At 46.6% G+C, this 6,145-nt stretch overlaps 1 long non-coding RNA gene across 1 annotated transcript; it reads left to right on the forward strand.

Moving 5' to 3' along the window:
• Positions 1–3,638: 3,638 nt before the first annotated feature.
• On the forward strand, positions 3,639–5,819 carry LOC144337411 (uncharacterized). The gene is made up of 2 exons (XR_013410499.1): positions 3,639–3,737; positions 4,576–5,819. It is a non-coding gene; the product is annotated as an uncharacterized LOC144337411 (long non-coding RNA).
• Positions 5,820–6,145: the final 326 nt, after the last annotated feature.

Genomic DNA, 6,145 nt, shown 5'->3' on the forward strand with positions numbered 1-6,145 from the left:
TAAAAACCAGGTGGCCATGTTCCCGGAAAGGGGTCCCAACCCAGACCCCAAGGGTTCTTGGATCTCGTGCAAGAAAGAATTCAGGGTAAGTCCACAGAGTAAAGTGAAAGCAAGTTGATTAAGAAAGTAAAGGAATAAAAGAATGGCTACTCCATAGGCAGAGCAGTCCCAAGGGTTGCTGGTTGCAAATTGTTATGGTTATTTTTTGATTTAGTCTTGATTTCTTATTTAGTTATGCTAGACGAAGGGTGGATTATTCACGCCTCCCTTTTTTAGACCATGTAGGGTAACTTCCCCAACGTTGCCATGGCATTTGTAAACTGTCATGGCGCTGGTGGGGGGTGTAGCAGTGAGGACAACCAGAGGTCACTTTCGGGGCCATCTTGGTTTTGGTGGGTTTTCCTGACTTCTTTACTGCAGCCTGTTTTATCAGAAAGGTCTGTATGACTTGTATCTTGTGCGGACCTTCTATCTCATCCTCTGACTTAGAATGCCTTAATTTACTGGGAATGCGGCCCAGTAGGTCTCAGTCTTACTTTATCCAGGTCCTATTCAAGATGGAGTTGCTCTGGTTCAAACGCCTCTGACAGCCATTCTGAGTTCTGTCTGCATTATTGCTTTGTTGGAGGAGTGGAGGGGCTGGGGAGATTGTGATTCACTCAACAGCCATTCACTAGTTTCCCTTGTATGCCAGGGGTCAGTGAGCCTCAGTTTCTCCTCCTGCTCCCAACAACCTTGCCACAAGGAGCCAGGAAGATATTTAAAAAGAATAATAACAGTGACAAGGTTGCTTTGAGGTCCTGCCAGGGTCTCGGTCTTTAGAAGAGCTGAATATGAAAATTACTTCCATGTCATTGCGGTGCTGCTCAGAATCAGAAATATTTGACCCATCTTATGGAATTAGTGCAACTATATCAGGAACCCAAGACATGCTTTGCATTCCTATTTAGCACTTATATCTACATAGTCCCTTTCAAATATAGAAAAGCTTTCTGGATGTCACTTGGAACAGATAGCTCCATATGTGGTTATAAGTTGGCATTCTCCCAGTCGGGTTGAAGGAGAAGTGTACAGCTAGTCTGCCACAAAAGTTATTTCATACATAAAATCACGGCCATGATTAGCAATGACCGTGAAGGCCATTCATTTTATATTCAGAAATAATTATTGTGAACATTCAGATAGCGGCATAAGTAGGGAGATGGACTTTAGTTTCTGCATAAAAGGTAACACTGTTTCAGTCCTGCAGTTATGAAGCGAGGAGCTGTTTTGGCTCTTGCTGCATGACAAACCACCCAAAGCTAGTGGGTACAGTAAATGCTCACGGATTCTGCGGCTCAGAAAGTTGGACAGGGAATAGCAGGCACAGCTTCTCTCTGCTCCATGATGACCAAGTCAGGCCAGGCACTGTTCTAGGTATTGGAGAAATATAGGGGACAGAACAAACTGTCATGTGCGTCTATGTGAAGAGACCACCAAACAGGCTTTGTGTGAGCAATAAAACTTTTTAATCACCTGGGTGCAGGCGGGCTGAGTCTGAAAAGAGAGTCAGCGAAACGAGATAGGGATGGGGCCGTTTTATAGGATTTGGGTAGGTAGTGGAAAATTACAGTCAAAGGGGGTTGTACTCTGGCGGGCAGGGGCAGGGGCCACAAGGTGCTCAGCAGGGGAGCTTCTGAGCCAGGAGAAGGAATTTCACAAGGTAATATCATCACTTAAGGCAAGGACCAGCCATTTTCACTTCTTGTGTGGTGGAATGTCATCAGTTAAGGCAGGGACAGGGCATTTTCACTTCTTTTGTGATTCTTCAGTTACTTCAGGCCATCTGGGCATATATGTGCAAGTCACAGGGGATACAATAGCTTGGCTTGGGCTCAGAGGCCTGACATTCCCGTCTTCTTATATTAATAAGAAAAATAAAACAAAATAGTGTTGAAGTGTTGGGGTGGCAAAAATTTTGGGGCGTTGGTATGGAGAGATAATGGGCAATGTTTCTCAGGGCTGCTTCAAGTGGGATTAGGGGCGGCATGGGAACCTGCAGTGGGAGAGATCAAGCTGAAGGAAGATTTTGTGGTGAGGGTTGATATTGTGGGATTGTTAGAAGGAGCATTTGTCATATAGAATGATTGGTGATGGCCTGGATGCGGTTTTGTATGAATTGAAAAACTAAACGGAAGACAGAAGGTCTGAATAAGAGAAGGAGAAAAAACAGATATTAAAGGACTAAGAATTGGGAGGACCTAGGACATCTAATTAGACAGAGCCTAAGGGGGTTCAGCATAATCACTTGCTTGGTTGGTGAGTTTTTAGGCTCTAGCCAAGTTTTTGGGGTGCGGTTAAAGTTGGTCTGGTGTCTGGAATGAGACTGGGACCTAATAAAAAGGAGTGTCCACCCAGGAGCTCAAATGGGCTGGAACCTGTAGCATTCCAAGGACAGGCCTGAATTCTGAGAAGGGAAAGTGGTAAAAGTATTTGTCTAGTCCTTTTTAAGTTGGTGACTGAGTTTGGTGAGGTGTGTTTTTAAAAGACCATTAGTCCATTCTACCTTTCCTAAAGATTGAGGATGGTAAAGGATATGAAGGTTTCACTGAATACCAAGAGCCTGAGAAACTGCTTGGGTGATTAGACTAATAAAGGCCAGTCTGCCATCAGACTGTATAGAGGTAGGAAGGCCAAACCGAGGAATTATGTCTGACAGAAGGGAAGAAATGACCACAGTGGCCTTCTCAGACCCTGTGGCAAAGGCCTCTACCCATGCAGTGAAAGTGTCTACCCAGACCAAGAGGTATTTTAGTTTCCTGACTGGAGCATGTGAGTGAAGTCAATTTGCCCATCCTGGGCGGGGGCAAAACCTCAAGCTTGATGTGTAGGGAAGGGAGGGGGCCTGAGAAATTCCTGAGGAGTAGTAGAATAGCAGATGGAACACTGAGAAGTGATTTCCTTGAGGATCGATTTCCACGATGGAAAGGAAATGAGAGGTTCTAAGAGATGGGCTAGCGGCTTGTAACCTACATGCAAGAGGTTATGAAATGACGACAGAATAGAATGGGCCTGTGAGGCTGGAAGGAGATATTTTCCTTGGTCTAAGAACCATTTGCCTTGTGTGGGAAGAGATTGATAGGTGGAAGTTTCAGCGGGGGAGTAGGTGGGAGTGACCGATGTGAAGGCGGAAAACTGCTGTGAGGGATAGAAGTTGGAACGCTAGCTGCTTTTTTTAGCTAACTTATCAGCATAAGCATTGTCCTGAGAGACGGGATCTGATGCCTTTTGATGGCTGCTTTTTTAGCTACCTTATCAGCATAAGCGTTGTCTTGAGCGATGGTGGGGGGAAGAAAATAGATTTTGGAAGTTAAGAGAACTGTAGAGAGTGAGTTGAGCACAGTTTGTGATTTTTAGGGCCTCTAAAAGTATTGAGGCAGAGCAGTGGCAGCCGCTGCACGCAGACATGAGGGCTAGGCTAAAACAGTAAGGTCAAGTTGTTGGGACAGAAAGGCTACAGGATGCGGTCCCGGCTCTTGTGTAAGAATTCTGACCTTGCTAACTATGCCTAGGAAGGAAAGGAGTTGTTGTTTTGTAAAAGGGATTGGGGTTTGGGAGATTAGCTGGATACGATCAGCAGGGAGGGCACGTGTGTTTTTATAAGAATTATGCCGAGATAGGTAACAGATGAGGAAGAAATTGGGGCTTGACTGAAGTGATTGGGGCTGCCTGTGAAGCCTTGCGGCAGTATAGCCGAGGTAATTTGCTGAGCCTGATGGCTGTCAGGGTCAGTCCAAGTGAAAGCGAAGAGAGGCTGGGATGAAGGGTGCAAAGGAATAGTAAAGAAAGCATGTTTGAGATCCAGAACAGAATAATGGGTTGTGGAGGGAGGTATTGAGGATAGGAGAGTATATGGGTTTGGCACCAGAGGGTCGATAGGCAAAACAATTTGGTTGATAAGGCAGAGATCCTGAACTAACCTGTAAGGCTCGTCTGGGTCTAGGACAGGTAAAATGGAGGAATTGTAAGGGGAGTTTACAGGCTTTAAAAGGCCATGCTGTAGCAGGTGAGTGATAACAGGCTTTAATCCTTTTAAAGCGTGCTGTGAGATGGGATATTGGCATTGAGTGGGGTAAGGGTGATTAGGTTTTAATGAGATGGTAAGGGGTGCATGATCGGTCACCAAGGAGGGAGTAGAGGTATCCTATACTTGTGGGTTAAGGTGGGGAGATACGAGGGGAGGATGCGAAGGAGGCTTTAAACTGGGGAAAAGGGGGCAATGAGGTGTGGCTGTAGCCTAGGAATAGTCAGGGAAGCAGATAATTTAGTTAAAATGTCTGGGCCTAATAAGGGAACCGGGAAGGTGGGGATAACTAAAAAGGAGTGCATAAAAGAATCTTGTCTAAGTTGGCACCAGAGTTGGGGAGTTTTAAGAGGTTTAGAAGCCTGGCCGTCAATACCCACAACAGTTATGGAGGCAAAGGAAAAAGGCCTTTGAAAAGAAGGTAATGTGGAGTTGGTAGCCTCCATATGGATTAAGAAGGGGACGGACTTCCACCGTGAGAGTTACTTAGAGTGTCTGTGATGGTTCTGTAGGCTTCTGAGGCAATCAGGCAGTGTCAGTCTTCAGCTGCTAAGCCAAGAAGATCTGGGAAGGAGTCAGTCATGGAGCCTTGGGCCACAGTTCCAGGGGCTCTGGAAGTGGCTGCCAGGTGAGTTGAACAGTCCGATTTTCAGTGGGGTCCTGCACAGATGGGACACGGCTTAGAGGAGGAATCCTGAGCTGTGGGCATTCCTTGGCCTAGTGGCCAGATTTCCGGCACTTGTAGCAAGTTCCTGGGGGAGGCGGTCCTGGAGGAACGCCTGGCTGCTGCACTTCAGGCATTTGGAAGTTCTAGTGTGCTGGAGATGTGGCTGGGGTTTCTCTCACAGTGGAGGCAAGGAATTGCAACTCAGAAATACATTGCTACTTGGCTGCCTCTACTTTACTGTTGTACACCTTGAAGGTGAGGTTAATTAAGTCCTGTTGTGGGGTTTGAGGGCTGGTATTTAATTTTTGCGGTTTTATTTAATGTCGGGAGTGGATTGGGTAATAAAATATATATTGAGAATAAGACGGCCTTTTGACATTTTAGGGTCTAGGGCTGGAAAGCATCTCAGGGTTGCTGCCAAACGAGCCATGAACTGGGCTGGGTTTTTCATATTTGATGAAAAAGAGCCTAAACGCTAACTGATTTGGGAGAGGTCGGGTAAAGAAAAAGGAGCATTAACCTTGACTATGTCTTTAGCTCCAGTCACCTTTTTAAGAGGAACTTGCTGGGCAGGTGGGGGAGGGCTAGTCACAGAATGAAACTCTATGCCAGACCAAGTGTGATGAGGGGAGGTGATAAAAGGATTATAGGGTGGGGCAGCAGAGGCTGAGGAAAAATTGGGACTTAGCTCAGCCTGGCGAGGAGGGGAGAGGTCAGATAGGTCTGTAGAAAAGGAAGATTAGAAAGACTCAGCGACGCTTGGGGTTGGGACTGAGGGGACAGGTGGGAGGGAAAGAAGGAAGATTTGGGACGAGCTGCATTGGGAACAGAGACTAGGGAGGGACCGATGTGTAAAAGAATGCCTGGACGTCAGGCACCTCAGACCATTTGCCCATTTTATGACAAGAATTATTTAGATCTTGTAGGATGGAAAAATCGAAAGTGCCGTTTTCTGGCTATTTGGAACTACTATCGAGTTTGTATTGGGGTCAAGCTGCATTGTAGAAGAAAAGTAGAAGGCATTTAGGTTTTAGGTCAGGTGTGAGCTGAAGAGGTTTTAAGTTCTTGAGAACACAGGCTAAGAGAGAAGAAGGAAGAATGGAGGGTGGAAGGTTGCCCATAGTGAAGGAGGCAAGCCCAGAAAAAAGAGAGAGTAGAGACACGGAAAGAAGGGATTTGGGGGTTCTTGCCCTCCAGAAAAGCAGGAAAGGGGTCAGGATGCGGAGATAAGGGGTCGGAGTGTGGAGATAAGGGGTCGGGGGGTTCTTGACCCCCAGAAAAGCGGGGAAGGGATCAGGAGGTTCTTGCCCCCCAGAAAAGCAGAGAAGGGGTAGAGACAGGGAGAGAAGGGGTCAGGGTTCTTGCCCCTCCCCCCCAGAAAAGCGGTACTTGCCGCTCAGGGTGAAGGACCAAGG

The sequence above is a fragment of the Macaca mulatta genome, chromosome 19 (assembly GCF_049350105.2).
Source record: "Macaca mulatta isolate MMU2019108-1 chromosome 19, T2T-MMU8v2.0, whole genome shotgun sequence".
Lineage (NCBI taxonomy): Eukaryota > Metazoa > Chordata > Mammalia > Primates > Cercopithecidae > Macaca > Macaca mulatta.